We start from the raw sequence: 19,839 nt of genomic DNA, 5'->3' as shown, positions 1-19,839 counted from the left end.
ATGGTGGCATTGTTTAGTATAGTATTTACTGTTTTATATCAATGTCGTTCAATGTTCTTGTAGCAGTTTTTTTTTTTGCTTCTCTTCATTCACGCCTGTTAGAAAACAATAGAGGGAAAAATATGTGAAATCAAACGAACAAGAAGCAGATAAATGTAACTACTTACATATGATGTATATATGCAAAAAGTAAAACAATCTCACACACAGTCATATCTAGACAAGGACTTTTGCTTTTACACACTCTCACACACACACACACACATTAATGGTTTACTGTGAATCAGTTTACATGAATGAGAGTAGTGTAGCTTTGTTTGTGTGTTGTTTTAACCCATTATTATCAAACACTTATGTCATTAATGCATTTATCCTTGCACACATAGACATACTAACTTTTCTGGTTTAGAATTTGCACAAGTATGTTGTTTATGTGTGTGTGTATGACTGAGAGATTATTATTTCCTTTAGCTTTAGTTTTTTGCTGCTTGAGAGAAATGTATTTGGCAGCAGTAATACAAACTGATGTGCGTGTAAACACAACCTCACATTCAAATACATGGGAACATATCCTTAACGCATACTTACGCACTCCATATTGTTTTATAATTTTGTGTGTGGCTGTGTGTGTGCTGTTCAATACATGTTTAACATTTATTGTTGTTGACGTTGTTCTTGTTTTATTTCCGTTATTGTTATTGTTGCTCTGTGTGTTGCATTTATTGCTTTATGTTGTAGACTTCAGACTGCCAACAATTAAGTATGTATTGGTGTTAATGTGTCTGTGTGTGTTTAGTTTGGCGTATATTTGTAGCTTTATTTATTTGCACACAAACAACGTATGCGAATCTGTCATCCATATATGTATGTACATACCTACATACGTTATAAAAAATGTACTTGATGCATCAACACTTGAATAAATTTATTTCTTTCCTTTTTCCACACAGTTTTATTTAGGTTTTGTGCCTGAAAAAATTCAAGAAAAAAAAAGTCGAGTGAAATTGAAAGGATTTTTCTATTTGGCTTTCACTTATGCCAGTATTTGTGCAGTCTCCTCCTACATGTGGGTAGCGGTGGGCCAGTGAGTGGTAAAACACCCACTTGCAAATTACTATTTACAGTTTTAAGCAAAAATGGCATAAATTACTTTTATACAAAACCAAAGTTTGCCTATAGATTATCATGTGTAGGTGTGTGTAAGTGTTGCCGGGTGTTTTCAGCTGGTATAGTTGTAAATATATTGCCAGATTGATGGATTATTCCAATTGAATTGTTTAAAAAAAAATTCTCTAGGATATTTTATTTTAAAACAATCACTTTGGTTTGTTTTTATTTTTTCTATTGCATGATTACAATGTCAGTGTCAGTTTGTGAAGCAATCAGCCACCTAGAATGTCAAGTTATGTTACAATTTTATTAGCAACAACAGAGAACAGGTTAAATTGATATTTATATTGAAAATAATAAAGCAATTAAGGTGTCTTTATCTTTTTTTATAGAGACCTTAAGATAATATAACACAAAATCTATAAGGAAGTTAAAATAAAAGCTATGAAATTTTTTTTAAAATGTTTGCTTTTAAAATAGAAATTTTTAAAATCTGCAAAAAACTTACTTATGTTTGGAAAACTTAAAGTTTTTTTTTTATTATTTAATACATTACATTTTAAGCTATTAAAATATAGAAAAAATAATTAAATTTTTTAATATATACGTTTTATAATCATAAAACAATCTTTGTATAATTTCTCAACAGCATAATTAATATTAATCATACGCCCTCACTAATTTAAATCATAGATAAACAGAGAGCCTCACCAGTGAGTAAACAAAAGTGAATTTTTTAACTTAAATCTTTTTTTATACCCTTCACTTTCTTGAGAAGGGTGAAGTCATTCCGTTTTTAATTTCTACATTTTTCATTTCCGACCCTATAAAGTATATATATTATGAATCCTTACACAGTACAACATTTTTCAGTTCATTGCTTTGGGACTCAATTCTGACAATTGCACGTGAAAGTAGCTCCAAAAATAAGAACTTCTGCATCATTAGTTTTGTCAAGTTGGCTGCCGTAATAATTTAATGACCATACGAATTTTTTTTCCTCAAGGTGGATTTTTATCACTTTTTCTATATTTTAGCACGGTTATATCTCGTATACCGTACGAAATATCTCTTTTGTGGCTGAAGGAAAGTTGTAGATATTGAATAGTAGAAAAAAAGTACGGAACATACCTACCCGAAAAAGATGCATCCAGTGCCTTAAAATCGCAAAAATGCCCATTTTTTTTAAAAAAAATTACCAATTTTTCACCTTTTTTGCTCAATAACTGGATTACAAATCCAATTATGGACCGATCACCATGAAATTAGGTCGCGTGATTTATGTCTATATCAAAGTTATTTATCATGAATTTTGTATGTATACCATAATTTTTAACAGATTTATGCACTTTAAAGTGATTTCCGTAAGCGGGACTTATATGGGAGCTATGAATAATTATGGACCGATCATAATAAAATTTTTTGACATGAATTTTGTATATACAAAACTTATTTGGAGCGAAATTTGTGTAGATACATATATAAATTAAACATTTATGACCGATAAAGTCCAATTTCGGGAGGACATTTGTATGGAGGCTAGGTGAAATAATGAACCGATTTCAGCCAATTTCAACAGGCTTCTTCCTTGGGCCGAACAAATTATATGTACCATATTTTTTTATGATCGGTCCATAATTAGTCATAGCTCTCATATAAGACACGCTTCCGAAAATCACTTTAAAGTGCATAAATCTGTTAAAAATTATGGTATACATACAAAATTCATGAGAAATAACTTTCATATAGAAACAAATCACACGACCTAATTTCATGGTGATCGGTCCATAATTGGATTTGTAATCCAGTTATTGATCAAAAAAGGTGAAAAATTGGTAAAAAAAAATTAAAAAATGAGCATTTTTGCGATTTTTAAGGCACTGGATGCACTTTTTCGGGTAGGTATGTTCCGTACTTTTTTTCTACTATTCAATATCTACAACTTTCCTTCAGCCACAAAAGAGATACTCCGTACGATATAACCGTGCTAAAATATAGAAAAAGTGATAAAAATCCACCTTGACGAAAAAAATTCGTATGGCCATTAAATTTTTACGGCAGCCAACTTGACAAAACTAATGATGCAGAAGTTCTTATTTTTGGGGCTACTTTCACGTGCAATTGTCAGAATTGAGTCCCAAAATCATGTGTTGTACTGTGTTATAGATAGCGGAGTCGATTAAGCCATGTCCGTCTGTCTGTCTGTTGAAATCAATTTTCTGAAGACCCCAGATATCTTCGGGATCCAAATCTTCAACAATTCTGTCAGACATGCTTTCGAGAAGTTTGTTATTTAAAATCAGCAAAATCGGTACACAAATGGCTGAGATATGAGGAAAAAACCATGACAACCTCGATTTTTGACCTATTTTTTTTACCTATATCTGGATTACTAAGTCAATTGTAGACAATATGGATATCTAATGATAGATATTTCAAAGACATTTGCAACGACGTATATAAGACCATAGTAAGTTGGACCTAATATGGGTTAAAATCGGAAAAAATATTTTTTAACCCGAATTTTTTTTTTTAACAAAATAAAAAAAAAAAATTGAACAGACAAAAACAAACATTTTAAAATTTAAAAAAAAAATTTTAAATTTAAAAAAAAAAATTTTAAATTTAAAAAAAAAAATTAAAATAATTCGAAAAATTAAAATAATTCGAAAAATGTTTTTTTCCAAAAAATTAAAAAAAAAAAATTTTGTTTACCTAAAAATATTTAAAATTTTTAATTTTGAAGTATAATTTGGTAAAGGGTATAAAGGATTCGGCACAGCCAAATATAGCACTCTTACATGTTTTTTAACCGAATCTATTATTCAGCCCAATCTCCAAAATACCGAAACTTTTAAATTTTAATCTAATTATCCTAAAAAAATCAAATAATTTGTGGTGTTTACTCACTTTTGAGTTCTATGTTCTAGTTCTGTTCTAGTTCTGTTCTAGTTCTGTTCTAGTTCTGTTCTAGTTCTGTTCTAGTTCTGTTCTAGTTCTGTTCTAGTTCTGTTCTAGTTCTGTTCTAGTTCTGTTCTAGTTCTGTTCTAGTTCTGTTCTAGTTCTGTTCTAGTTCTGTTCTAGTTCTGTTCTAGTTCTGTTCTAGTTCTGTTCTAGTTCTGTTCTAGTTCTGTTCTAGTTCTGTTCTAGTTCTGTTCTAGTTCTGTTCTAGTTCTGTTCTAGTTCTGTTCTAGTTCTGTTCTAGTTCTGTTCTAGTTCTGTTCTAGTTCTGTTCTAGTTCTGTTCTAGTTCTGTTCTAGTTCTGTTCTAGTTCTGTTCTAGTTCTGTTCTAGTTCTGTTCTAGTTCTGTTCTAGTTCTGTTCTAGTTCTGTTCTAGTTCTGTTCTAGTTCTGTTCTAGTTCTGTTCTAGTTCTGTTCTAGTTCTGTTCTAGTTCTGTTCTAGTTCTGTTCTAGTTCTGTTCTAGTTCTGTTCTAGTTCTGTTCTAGTTCTGTTCTAGTTCTGTTCTAGTTCTGTTCTAGTTCTGTTCTAGTTCTGTTCTAGTTCTGTTCTAGTTCTGTTCTATTTCTGTTCTAGTTCTGTTCTAGTTCTGTTCTAGTTCTGTTCTAGTTCTGTTCTAGTTCTGTTCTAGTTCTGTTCTAGTTCTGTTCTAGTTCTGTTCTAGTTCTGTTCTAGTTCTGTTCTAGTTCTGTTCTAGTTCTGTTCTAGTTCTGTTCTAGTTCTGTTCTAGTTCTGTTCTAGTTCTGTTCTAGTTCTGTTCTAGTTCTGTTCTAGTTCTGTTCTAGTTCTGTTCTAGTTCTGTTCTAGTTCTGTTCTAGTTCTGTTCTAGTTCTGTTCTAGTTCTGTTCTAGTTCTAGTTCTGTTCTAGTTCTGTTCTAGTTCTGTTCTAGTTCTGTTCTAGTTCTAGTTCTGTTCTAGTTCTGTTCTAGTTCTGTTCTAGTTCTGTTCTAGTTCTGTTCTAGTTCTGTTCTAGTTCTGTTCTAGTTCTGTTCTAGTTCTGTTCTAGTTCTGTTCTAGTTCTGTTCTATGTCAAATTTAAAGTAATTGTTTATAACTTACACTATCTTTATGCCTTTTCAATATAATTAATATTAATCATACGCACTGTTTACAATTTATAATATTTCGAAATACAAATATTGAACATACATATAAAAATGTATAAGAAGAGTAAACAAAATATTCTATAATTTATGTTTTTCTACATACATATTTCAAAGATAAATATTGTTGTCTACTAAAATTCAATATAAAATGCATGTTTATTTTGTTATTTGTAAAATTATCTCCTGAAAAAGTGCAAACAATATTAAATAATTTAATGTAATAAATAGCTACTTTTAAATTTAAGCAAACATTGCTTTTTTAAGTTAAATCCTTATTGATTTCCTGCTTTAAGAGTTAATTTAAGCGAAAATTGCTTTCTTTTCTCTGCTGTATTATTTATTATATTTAATATTTCTTTACCAAAATATTCGACAAATTTGCTTTCCCTTATTTATTTAATTTGCTGCAATATACAAAGTTAATTTGCCATGATTCATACATATTTATTTGTGTGTAACTTCTATGGTTTGTCTGTTTTTAATGGCAAATAATTATGTAAAGGAAGAGTAATATTTATGGTCAATAACCAAGGGGGGAGTTATGTTATGTTTATTACTAAATAAATACTTAATATACAAATAATGAATGCTGTATTGCAACACATCTGAGTATAAATGACAATATAAAACAAAAACAGAAATTTGTGGTTTTCATAAGGGATTTAGTGGTCAAACTAAACACCATTAAAAGGGAAATATTAAATAAGTTATACAATATTTAAGAAGTTTCCCAACATGTGAATTTGTTTTACTTTTCTTATAAATTTCTTTAGTTCGTACGTACAGACTAAACGTATGATTAATATTAATTATTTTGTTCAGCAATTATACAATGTTTGGTTTATGATTATAAAATGTATCTATTAAAAGATTTTGTTATTTTTTATGTAGTTTAAAAGCCTAAGTTGTAAAGTATTAAATAATGAAAAATACTTTTTAGTTTTCAAATCATATGAACTTTTTTAGAGATTTTGAAAATTTCTATTTTTAAGTAAAAAATTTTCCAATGATTGCTTCCATTTTAAAGAAACATTATATAGAAGTTTAATAGCATAAAATTCTATGATATTTTATATATTTAAATATAAACCTACGATTCTTACTTAAAATATTTTTTTAGGATTTTTTAAATTTCTTATTTTTTAAAAAAAAAATGTTAAATAAATAATTTTGAATTATCCTATTTTACTTAAACCTTTGCTATAAATTTGCTATTTTTCATATTTGTTATAGTGTTTAAATACAAAAATTTCGAATTGTTTGAATATTTTACTCTGAGCGTATGATTAATATTAATTATTATGTTGAGAAATTATACAAAGTTTGATGCCTGATTATAAAGAAAACTATATTAAAATATTTTCTTATTTTTTCTAGTTTTTAAAAGCTTACGTTGTAAGCTATTAAATAATGAAAACTTAATTTGAGTTTTGCAATCATTAAAAATTCTTTAAAATTTTGAAGATTTTATATTTTTCTGGGAAAAATTAGCAAAGTTTGCACAACTTTAAAAAAAAACATTATATAAAAATATAATAATATTTCTTGCTTTGTTGTACAACTGATAGTATGATCTTTTAATTTCATAAGAAAAATCTTACGATTTTTGTTTACGACTATTATTTTTTTTTTAAATTTTGTATTTTTTGAAAAACCTTAACTGTAAATATTTATGAATTATACCTAAAACCGAATGTCGATTTTAATTTATTTTAGTTTTTCTATAAATTACTTCATGTTTCTGTTGCTCAATAGATTAGGGTTAATTAACAAACGAAATGTCATACTGCGCTCACTTTTTGACAATTATGATCAATATACTCTGGCATATCAGCATGAATGGATTAATATTTGAACAACGTTACCAAGTTATCCAAATTTACTTTGAAAATATCTGATTTATTATACTCTGGGCGTATGATTAATATTAATTATATTTTGTTGAGAAATTATACAAAGTTTGGTGACTGATTCTCAAAATTTATATATAAAAATATTTAATTTTTTTTTTTAGTTTTTATTAGCTTTAATTATTAGCTATTACGGAATGAAAACAAATTTTGCGATTTTGAATATTTAGGACATTTTTTCAAATTTTAAAAATTTCTATTTTTTTGGGGAAAAATTTTAACTTTCAAATTCAGTTTGAAAAAAAAAACAAGTAACATATCTTCGGCTGTGTTGAATCTTATAAACCCTTCACCAAATTATACTTCAAAAAACAAATTTTAAGTATTTTTAGGTAAACAAAATTTTTTTTCCAAAGTTGTTTTTAAAATTTTTTGGGAAAAAAATTTTATTTTAAAATTTTTTAAATTTAAAAAAAAGCTCTCAGGTAAAAAAATATTTTTTCCGATTTTGACCCATTGTAGGTCCAACTTACTATGGTCTTATATACGTCGTTGCAAAGGTCTTTGAAATATCTATCATTAGATATCCATATTGTCTATATTAAAGACTTAGTAATCCAGATATAAGTCAAAAATAGGTAAAAATCGAGGTTATCTTTGTTTTTTCTCATATCTTAGCCATTTATGGACCGATTTTGCTGATTTTAAATAGAAAACTTCTCGAAAGCATGTCTGACAGAATTATTTAAGATTTGAATTCCGAAGATATCTGGGGTCTTCAGAAAATTGATTTCAACAGACAGACAGACAGACAGACGGACATGGCTTAATCGACTCCGCTGTCTATAATGATCCAGAATACTTATATATACCCTTCTCACGAAGGTGAAGGGTATAACAAGTCAGCTATCTTCGGCTGTGTCGAATCTTATAAACGCTTCACAAAATTATACTTTAAAATAAAAATGTTAGGTACAAAATATTTAAATTTTGTTTTTAATTTTCATTTGAAAATTTTTTAAAAAAAAATTTTAAAAATTAAATTTAATTTTTAAAAAATTTTTTGGTTAAACAAAAATTTGGGTGGAAAATCACTTTAACGAGCATAAATCTTTTAAAAATGTTGGTGTCGGCATAGAGCACACTTCCAAAAACCACTCACGAAAATAAATTATTGAAATTTTAAAAGAAAAATGTGTTTGCTTATTTACTCAGTGTAGGGCTTGATCGACCATACTTTCTTACTTGTTTTAGTTATATCAAGAGTATCCAAAACAAATACTTTTTTTCCTTTTTTATTTGTTTTTAATCTAAATAAAAATTAAAATTTTATATAATCTAAATCTTTGTGAAATTAACCTTAAAATTTGCTCATAATAAATTTACTTACATGTTTACGCATACAAAATTTGCCAGGCATTTAAGTTAAATAAACAATATTTAATTAATTTTTCAATATTTACCATCTGGTAACATTCTATTATGGTAACCTTATAATAACAAAAACAAAAATGAAATTGCAACAAACACAACAACAATAACAACAACTCAAACGAGGATACTCGCATATTTATTTTCACCTATAAACGTACATTGTACGTGTATATGCATTAAACTCTTTTACATATTCAAACATCCACACACACTCACAACAGATATATTTTATTGTTGTTGCTGGTTTGTTGTTTTTTTTTTATTTTGAGTACAAACAACATGCATAAATGCTCTTGAATGCAGGTGAGTAGATTCGCATAGTAGTTAATACTCTGGCACTCTGGGTACTCGCAATCACGATGATGAGGACGATGATGATGATGATGGTTTGTCTATATGTAAGGTAGTGTGTGTATATTAGGGTGGCCCAAATTTTGTATTGCCTATCTTAAATCTCAAATTTTACATTTTCAAAATTTTGTTTAAACGAAATTTCAAAGAATTACACTTTACAGATGTTTCTCCACATATTTAATGATAACTCAAAAATTGTTAGTCCGATGTTGTTTTAATAAACTTAGAAAAGTTGAGATTTACATAACCTATAATTCGTTTATACATTGCTTTTCAATCGGCTCAGTAGTTTCAAAGTAATAATAACAAATTTAAGCAAAAAATATATTTTTTATGTGAAAATAGCAAATTTTTTTGTTTTAAAAAAATCATGAAAAATCGAAAACGTCAGAAATTTTTCAGATTTATTGTTTTCGCGCAAAGCTACATGTAATAGGAACAAAATTAAATATCGATCATAAAAATCGATGGATTTTTTTCTCGAGTTTATTCACAATTAAGTGAATTCGCTCATTTTCACAAAATTTTAGTTTTTTGTTTGATATACATAAAATTGAGTAGTTAATGTTCTTCTTTCGAATAATTGAATTTTGAAAACATTTTCCCCATGATATGTACAAATTTTCACAGATATATTGCATTTCAATCGGCTCAGTTTCGTAGTTATAATAACAAATTGAAGCAAAAAATATATTTTTTATGTGAAAATAGCAAATTGTTTTGTTTTAAAAAAATCATGAAAAATCGAAAACAGCAAAAAATTTCAGATTAATTGCTTTAACGCAAAGCCCCATGTAATAGGAACAAAATGAAATATCGATCATAAAAATCGATTGATTTTTTTCGAATTTATTCACAATTAAGTGAATTCGCTCATTTTCATAAAATTTTAGTTTTTTTGTATGAAGAGTATAAAAAGCAAAAATTTGGGATTTGAAATATTCATGAAATTTTATGATTTTTATACCCTTTACCTGGACCACGTTTGTAATTCCTACATTCTTAATTTGCTTTGCGACCTCACAAAGTATATATATTTCTGGATCGTTATAGATAGCGTAGTCGATATAGCCATGTGCGTCTGTATGTTGACATTAATTTTCCGTAGCCTCCTAATAACTTACACACATGATTGATACATCAATATATCAGTTATATACCCGGTCGCTATTTAAAATAGAGAAAATCGGTCTACAAATGTCTGAGATATAAAGAAAAAACTAGGACAACCTCGATTTTTGGCCTATTTTTGAACTATATTTGGATTATTAAGTCCTTAATATAGACAATATGGATATTTAATGATAGATATTTCAAAGTGAATTGCAACGATGTATATAAGGCTATAGTAAGTTGGACCTACAATGGGTTAAAATCGGGAAAAATATTTTTTTAATCCGAAATTTATTTTTTTGAACCAAAAAATATTTTTTTTGTCAAAAATTCTTCTTTCAAAAAAAAAAAATAAAAAAATTTTAATAATTTTGAAAAAACTTTTTTAAAAAATTTCGAAAAAAAAATTTTTTTTTTGAAACAAAAAATTTTTGGGCAAAAATTCTTCTTTAAAAAAAAATAAAATAATTTTTTTTTAACCAAAAATTCTTTTAAAAAAAAAATTTTGAAAAAAAATTAATTTTGTTTACCTAAAAAAATTATTTTAAAGTATAATTTGGTGAATTTAGCACAGCCAAATATTTTGAAAAACTTTTTTAAAAAATTTCGAAAAAAAATTAATATTGTACCTAAAAAATTTATTTTAATGCGATTTTTTTTTCACCAAAAAAATTTGTTTATTTAAAAATTAATGAATTAAAAAAAGTTTTGAAATAAAATATTTTTTTTTTCTTTAAATTTTATATATTTTCTAAATGAGAAGTGCAAATTGGATACATTTTCTAAATTAAAAGAGTTTGAGGTGTACAAAACAAACAAAATTTAATTTATATATTTATTTTTTTAATTTTTAAAATAATTTTCTAATAAAAAAATGTTCCAAATTCTTGTAAATAACATTCATTAGTTGATTTTTTTATCAATTGCTGAACATTTTTCTACCAATTTCTGTCAATTTCCAGGATTTTTCACATTTTGTTATTAATTGACCTACTGTACGTATGATTAATATTAATTTTGTCATAATTTTGTTATTACCTTATAACTCTGTAATTTTCTTTACGATTTTGAAAATTTAAACAGTTATTTACATAAAACACTTGGGGCTTTAATGCAAAATAACTCTGTGATTTTAAATTTTTTTTTTTAGTTTAAAAAATTTTCACTAAAATTTAAAATGAAAAAAAAAGTTATAATTTTTTTTTTGGATTCTTTAAATTTCATATATTTTCTAAATTAAAACAGTTTGAGGTGTACAAAACAAACAAAAAAAAAAATTAATGTAATATTTACTTTTTTAAGTTTCTTTAAATTTTAAAATAATTTTCTTATAGAAAACTGTTTAAAATTGTTTTAAGTAACATTAATTAGTTGCTTTTTCGTTGCTTAACATTTTTCTAACAATTTTTGGCAAATTTAAAGGATTTTTAAAATTTTTTTATAAATTGCCCTACTGTACGTATGCCAAATATTTTGAAAAAATTTTTTAAAAATTTCGAAAAAAAAAATTAATTTTGTTTACCTAAAAAAATTATTTTTAAGTACTTGTTTTAATCCGATTTTTTTATTCACCAAAAAAATTTGTTTATTTAAAAAAAAATTTAATGAATTTAAAAAAGTTTTGAAATAAAATATTTTTAAAAGTATAATTAGGTGAAGAATATATAAGAATTGGCACAGCCGAATATAGCTACGATCATTTGCAACCCAAAGAAACAGTATAAAATATATGAAAATAGGCTACGAAATGTGTTTTTAAGAAATAATTTTAATAAATTTGTGACCAAAAACAATATTTTTTGAAATTCTTAAATTTCAAATCATTCCCTAACGCTAACCCATTATAGATATATTTTAATGTTCATTAAGTGTTTATTAGAATCCAAAACAATATTATTTATATTCTGAAATTTTGTTAAATCAAAAAATTTAAAATATAAAATTTCTTCAACCTCTAACTAAACGTTAACCGATTTTGCTACAATTTTCAGCATTTGATTTTTAAATGGCGGATAACAAAACCTGGGAGAATCGAAAATCTCATAAATGCAATATTAGAGCCACCCTAATATATATGTATTATATTGTTACAATGCTTTTATATTTTACTCTCTAGTATTATTACTGCTACCGGATGTATGCAAACGAAGAAAAAAACAGCAAATGCAGGAAAAAAAATACAGAAGAGAGAATCCGGATATACTTGAAAATTATTTGAAATTGAATATTAAATTTAATCTTGATGTAAAAATAAAAAAAAAAAAAAAAAAAAACGTAATGAAACATAACACAAGACTGTTAATGAAACAAAATATAAATTTAAGGCAAAATAAAGAGACTCCTTAAATAACAATAAATAATTTTTAAGAAATAATAATTCTTTTCTCAGCTTTAATGGATCCTCTCAGCTTAATCATTGCTTTATTTCATTCATTTTTTATTTATTAAACCGGCTTTATTACACCTTCAAATTAAAATGAAAAAAATAAAGAAGAAAGAGTGAATGAAAAGGTTTATTTTTTCGACTTATTTTCGTAATTTGTAAACTCAAGTGTATTTCCTTGTTAAAACATTTTTATATACATAAATAAAGTTTATTATCCACCACTTGTCTCGCACTCTGTCTTATGCTGTTATTAAGTAATAAAAGAAATTTACCAAAAAAATTTTTATAATCAGTTACCCCTGAAAAGCTAGAGGTTTATATTATAATACAAGTATTTTAAATGAAAATATTTATGATAAACGAGCTTTGTTGAAAGAAACATGGCTGCCTTGCCAGTTAAAATTTAATTAAATCCGTTAAGCGTTTTTGCCAACACTTTTACCACAATAAGCTCGTTGTTATTGTGGCACAAGGTGTAAGTGTCTTAAATTTAACTTGATTTTAATTAGTTAAATATGTTTCCTTTCTTACTTACAATATATTGAATTATTAATTTTAATTTCGCCAAATTACTTAGCAATTTTCTTTAAAACAAGAGTGAATAAAGGGATTTTCATTAGTTTCTATGTATTGTTCATTAAATATTTAATGACATTTAAAAGCTCGTTAAAGTTAAAATTTGTATAGCTTTAACTCCTTCCCCAAATTTAAAACAAAATTTAATTTAATATTTTTTTTTGTTTTCTCTCAGTTTTAAAATAATTTCTGCTAAAAAAAGTGTTTCTAATTGTTATAAATAACATATAATAGTTGCTGTTTGATCAATTGCTTAACATTTTTCTAAAAATTTCTGGCAAATTTCCAGGATTTTTCACATTTTGTTATAAATTGCTCTACTGTACGTATGATTAATATTAATTTTGTCATAATTTTATTATTGCCTTATAACTCTGGTATTTTCTTTACGATTTTGAAAATGTAAACCGTTATTTATATAAAACACTTGAGACTTTAAAGCAACATAAGTCTCAGACTTTAAATTTTTTTCTTTATTATCAAAAAGTTTAAAATGTTAAAAAAATTATAATTTTTTTTCTGGATTCTTTAAATTTGATATATTTTCTAAATTAAAACAGTTTGAGGAGTGTAAATTTGTTACATTTTCTAAATTAAACAGTTTGAGGTGTACAAAACAAACAAACAAAATTTAATTTAATATTTATTTTTTTTTTAATTTTCTTTCAGTTTTAAAATAATTTTCTTATTAAAAATCTGTTCCAAATTCTTGTAAATAACATTCATTAGTGGCCATTTTATCAATTGCTTAACATTTTTCTAACAATTTCTATCAATTTCCAGGATTTTTCAAATTTTAATATAAATTGCCCTACTGTACGTATGAGTAATATTAATTTTGTCATAATTTTGTTATTGCCTTACAACTCTGCCATTTTCTCTACGATTTTGAAAATTTAAACAGTTATTTATATAAAACACTTGAGGCTTTATTGCACCATAACTATATAATTTTTAAATTATTTCTTTAGTTTAAAAAATTTTAACTAAAATTTAAAATGTTAAAAAAAATTATAATTTTTTTTTGGATTCTTTAAATTTGATATATTTTCTAAATTAAAACAGTTTGAGGAGTGTAAATTTGTTACATTTTCTAAATTAAAACAGTTTGAGGTGTACAAAACAAACAAAATTTAATTTAATATTTATTTTTTTTAATTTTCTTTCAGTTTTAAAATAATTTTCTAATAAAATAAATGTTCCAAATTCTTGCAAATAACATTCATTAGTGGCCATTTTATCAATTGCTTAAAATTTTTCTAACAATTTCTATCAATTTCCAGGATTTTTAAAATTTTAATATAAATTGCCCTACTGTACGTATGAGTAATATTAATTTTGTCATAATTTTGTTATTGCCTTACAACTCTGTCATTTTCTTTACGATTTTGAAAATTTAAACCGTTATTTATATAAAACACTTGAGGCTTTAATGCACCATAAATATATGATTTTTAAATTATTTCTTTAGCATCAAAAAGTTTTAACTAAAATTTAAAATGTTAAAAAAAATATAATTTTTTTTTTGGATTCTTTAAATTTTATATATTTTCTAAATTAAAACAGTTTGAGGAGTGTAAATTTATTACATTTTCTAAATTAAAACAGTTGGAGGTGTACAAAACAAACAAAATTTAATTGAATATTTATTTTTTAATCTTCTTTAATTTTTTAAATTATTTTCTTATAAAAAATCTGTTCCAAACTGTTTAAATAACCTTCATTAGTTTCTGTTTTATCAATTGCTTAACATTTTCCTAGCAATTTCTGGAAAATTTCCAGGATTTTTAAAATTTTGTTATAAATTGCCTACTGTACGTATGATTAATATTAATTTTGTCATAATTTTGTTATTGCCTTACAACTCTGCCATTTTCTCTACGATTTTTAAAATTTAAAAAGTTATTTATATAAAATACTTGAGGCTTTAATACAACATAACTCTCAGATTTTAAAATAATTTTTTTAGTATCAAAAAGTTTTACTAAAATTTAAAATTTTAAAAACTTTTTAAATTTGATACATTTTCTACATTAAAACAGTAAAACAAAACTTCATTATTTACAATGCTTAGCTATTAAGCCTTTTATTTAGTCAAACTGGTTTGTAATTTTTAACTTGATGGATATAAATTAAGTTTTTAAGTGTTAAAGTTAATAATTTAAGAAATGTAAAGTAAACTTATTTGTGAATCAGAAACTAAACCAAATTTTTTTTTTATTTTGTAGATTACAACATCATAAACTACTAAAAGAGGTAAGCAAAATAATTAAATTTCTGAATATAATATTGTTTTAAAATTATTATGCGTCAACTGGGAATATATAAGTTCGCATCAAGTTTTAGAACTCGTTCTAGTTTGCCGCTGAAACTATTGCCTATTTCCCAAATAGTTTTAGAGAAGCTTTCTTAGAATTCTACATTATTCTCTCCTTTATTTTGCTTAAATGTCTTTTGACATTTTATTTTATTTAAATTAAACACATCTCTTATACATATAAATTTCCACTTAAACCCAAAATAACTACACAATTTGCTAAAGGAACAATTCCATTACTTTGTCAAGGAAATGTAAATGGTTTTTATTATGAATTTGTGTTACAGATAAAAGAAAAATATTTTCTTAACTTAAATTAAACACAAAGAACTTATACCCCCAGGAATTACTGAGAAACACTAAGGAAATAAATCCAAAAAAAATACTTATTTTATCTTTGTGGCAGCCTTTAAGTATGCTTTAAATTATGAAATTAATCATAAACACACACAATAATATAAGCAAAAACCCTTTTAATATTATTTTAAACTTTATAATTCTATTAACAGGCATGGCAAATCCTTAAGCTTTAATCATATCATCACATGCAACTGCTTAAAGAAGGCTTTTATTTTATGAAATTATTTATTAAAGCTTAAATAATACACAAAATATGTTAATTTATTTGTTAGGCTTTAATAAATCTTCAACTCAATTGAATATTTCAATGTTATATAAACTGAAAATACCGAAATTTGTATTGCACACATTTTTGTTTTATCATGTTTAATCAAACCTAAGCATGCTTTAGATTGTTTTGTTTTATTTAAAAGGCCACGTTAACAAAATGCTTTCACATATATGTACACAGTACCATGAGTGAGAGTTTGTTTATTTGTTTGTTGTGCTAAAAATATACTCTCTCTGTTTTTGTTGTTGTTTTTGTTAGATTCCAGTTAACCAGCATCATTTATTATCTATGCTTAAGCCTAAAAGTATACTTTAATAGATACAGGAAATTGTTGTTGATTTGAATGTGTCAGTCATGAATTTTAAAATGCCATAAAAATGTCTGTATTAGTCTGCATAGGACCATTATTAAAAGGACATGTTTGGAGTTTGTAATGAAAATTTACAAAACATTATATAACAGGAAATAAAATTCGTGTTGTTAGAAAGTAGATTTTGCATATGAAATGTTTTTGTACAATATTTAAATTTGTTTTTTTTTTGGATTTTAAAGTTGGTGGAATATTTTTTGGCTTTTAAGCAAGGAAATGCAAATTTTTCTAAACTGTTTATTAACAGTTCTTTAAAGTTTGTTAAATTTTGATTTAATTTTAATAAAATTTCTTTAACATTTCTGACTTAATTTATTCAGTTGACACCTAAAATTATGCTTTCAATTATTTAATCATAAAAATTCTAGTTAATTTCGGATGCTGTGCATAATCTAGTAATTTAATTAATTGAGAAAATAGCATAAAATATTTTCGCAAATGTATTTCTACATAAAATGAAATTAATGAAAACTTTAGGTGTAAACCATTATGTATTTATACTTAAAACATATGGGAAATCCTTTCATAAGAATTAATTAAACAAAAGCCTATATCATAGTCTTCCTACACAAAACTTACATAACAGAAATATGTCAAACAATAGAAAATTATAAATACTTTTGAAATGGTTTTAAACTAAAGTAAAATGTATGAATATATAAGTATAAGTATGACCTAAACAGTGTAGGGAGAAAGTATGCTGAAAAAGGCTTAAATAACAGTCTTCTATTAGAAAATTAAAAATAATTTTAAGTATTCAACTAATCAAACTATATTTTTCAACAACTAAAACTTAAAAAAAGTGTAAAAAAGTAAATTCAAATATATTTTTATGCCGTACACTGTAATTACTTATTAGCAGAAATAGACCCACACACGATAAAACTACTCACATTATAAATAAAATTCAAAAATATAGCTCTCTAACGTTAATTCTTCCACCTATTGCATACAGTAGCTATTTTAAGAAAATTATAGCATACTTTTAGGCTATATTTATAAATTTCAACAGGAATTATTCAAAATATGTTTAAAAGCCTTCATAAAGTGGAAATTTTGTTGCATTATGTAGTAAATATTAGCAAAAAGGTTGAATTTTCATATATTTTACACAATTTTAACAAAATTGTATAGCCTACATTAAGGCTTTTTCAAACATTTCTTTAATCATTACTTATATTTGCCTTTCCCATATCTATTCTTTAAATTTTCGCTCTATTTATATATATTTCTTTTCTTTTTAAGTTTTTTATTTTTATTTTTAAATTTGACCCAAAATCTAAGCTACATATTTACATTTCTTTCCCTGTCTTTTCACCTTTCATATAATATAGCCTTATATGAAAGCGTATTTTTATTGAGCACGTGTATGTTCCTTTTTTTATGGTTTGGCTGTCTAGTTTGAATTTAATTTATTTTTATTGAATAGCATTTATTCGTTCATTGGTTGGGGGGTTTTAGCTTTATCTAAAGCTTCATTAAATGCTTTTTATTGTTAATTAATGTATGATGGGTTTGTTTCCTTTTCTTTTTTTGGTTTGTTTATTTTATTTTTAAAGGTTTTTTTTCTCCAGCACGTTTTGTGTTTTAGTTTTTGGTTAGTTTTTTTAAGTTTGTGTGGCCACAGCTTACGGTTGGTGAAAATAGAAATAAGACAAATAAAGTTACAATAAAGTCAAACAAAGAAATATTTCATGCTCTTTAAAAAACCTGATAATAGCTAAAACAAAAATAGCCAATTTAAGAATGATTTTTCTACAAGAATTTAATTTATTAAATGTATAAAAATATATTTTAGAACTTCAAAAATTATGTTTGGCATAATAAATTATTCCAAAGACAACTTCTTATTCCAAAGACTACGTCTTATCCCAAAGACTACGTCTTATTCCAAAGACTACGTTTTATTCCAAATACTACGGCTTAGTTCAAGGACAACGCCTTATTCCAAACACAATGTCTTATTCCAAAGACTACGTCTTATTCCTAATACTACGGCTTAGTTCAAGGACAACGTCTTATTCCAAACATAATGTCTTATTCCAAAGACTACGTCTTATTCCAAATACTACGGCTTATTTCAAGGACAACGTCTTATTCCAAAGACAATGTCTTATTTCAAAGACAGCGTCTTATTCAAAAGACAACGTCTTATTCCAAAGACAATGTCTTATTCCAAAGACAATGTCTTATTCCAAAGACAATGTCTTATTCCAAAGACAATGTCTTATTCCAAAGACAGCGTCTTATTCCAATGACTACAGCTTATTCCAAAGACAACGTCTTATTCCAAAGACAACGTCTTATTCCAAAGACAATGTCTTATTCCAAAGACAATGTCTTATTCCAAAGACTATGTCCTATTCCAAAGACAGCGTCTTATTCCAATGACTACAGCTTATTCCAAAGACAACGTCTTATTCCAAAGACAACGTCTTATTCCAAAGACAATGTCTTATTCCAAAGACTACAGCTTATTCCAAAGACAACGTCTTATTCCAAAGACAACGTCTTATTCCAAAGACAGCGTCTTATTCCAATGACTACAGCTTATTCCAAAGACAACTTCTTATTCCAAAGACTACGTCTTATCCCAAAGACTACGTCTTATTCCAAAGACTACGTCTTATTCCAAATACTACGGCTTAGTTCAAGGACAACGCCTTATTCCAAACACAATGTCTTATTCCAAAGACTACGTCTTATTCCAAATACTACGGCTTAGTTCAAGGACAACGTCTTATTCCAAACATAATGTCTTATTCCAAAGACTACGTCTTATTCCAAATACTACGGCTTATTTCAAGGACAACGTCTTATTCCAAAGACAATGTCTTATTTCAAAGACAGCGTCTTATTCAAAAGACAACGTCTTATTCCAAAGACTACGTCTTATTCCGAAGACTATGTCTTATTCCAAAGACTATGTCTTATTCCAAAGACAACGTCTTATTCCAAAGACAACGTCTTATTCCAAAGACTACGTCTTATTCCGAAGACTATGTCTTATTCCAAAGACAACGTCTTATTCCAAAGACAACGTCTTATTCCAAAGACAACGTCTTATTCCAAAGACAACATCTTATTCCAAAGGCTACGTCTTATTCCAAAGACAACGTCTTATTCCAAAGACAATGTCTTATTCCAAAGACAAACGTCTTATTCCAAAGACAACGTCTTATTCCAAAGACAAACGTCTTATTCCAAAGACAACATCTTATTCCAAAGGCTACGTCTTATTCCAAAGACAACGTCTTATTCCAAAGACTACAGCTTATTCCAAAGACAACGTCTTATTCCAAAGACAACGTCTTATTCCAAAGACAACGTCTTATTCCAAAGACAAACGTCTTATTCCAAAGACAACATCTTATTCCAAAGGCTACGTCTTATTCCAAAGACAACGTCTTATTCCAAAGACTACAGCTTATTCCAAAGACAACGTCTTATTCCAAAGACAACGTCTTATTCCAAAGACAACGTCTTATTCCAAAGACAACGTCTTATTCCAAAGACAACGTCTTATTCCAAAGACAAACGTCTTATTCCAAAGACAACATCTTATTCCAAAGGCTACGTCTTATTCCAAAGACAACGTCTTATTCCAAAGACTACAGCTTATTCCAAAGACAA

The 19,839-nt window shown here is 26.2% G+C and overlaps 1 protein-coding gene across 3 annotated transcripts in view; it reads left to right on the top strand.

Annotated features, from left to right (window-relative positions):
- The window catches only part of MYPT-75D (Myosin phosphatase targeting subunit 75D), a 120,611-nt gene that overhangs the window by 68,714 nt on the left and 32,058 nt on the right, over nt 1–19,839 (top strand). For all 3 annotated transcript variants that reach the window (XM_065504836.1, XM_065504835.1, XM_065504837.1), the window contains exon 3: nt 15,117–15,144. The gene's annotated coding sequence lies outside the window, so the exon portion shown is untranslated. The remainder of the gene's footprint in view (nt 1–15,116; nt 15,145–19,839) is intronic.

This window comes from Calliphora vicina, chromosome 3 (assembly GCF_958450345.1).
Source record: "Calliphora vicina chromosome 3, idCalVici1.1, whole genome shotgun sequence".
Classification (NCBI taxonomy): domain Eukaryota; kingdom Metazoa; phylum Arthropoda; class Insecta; order Diptera; family Calliphoridae; genus Calliphora; species Calliphora vicina.
This window is presented reverse-complemented; position numbering and strand designations above follow the sequence as displayed.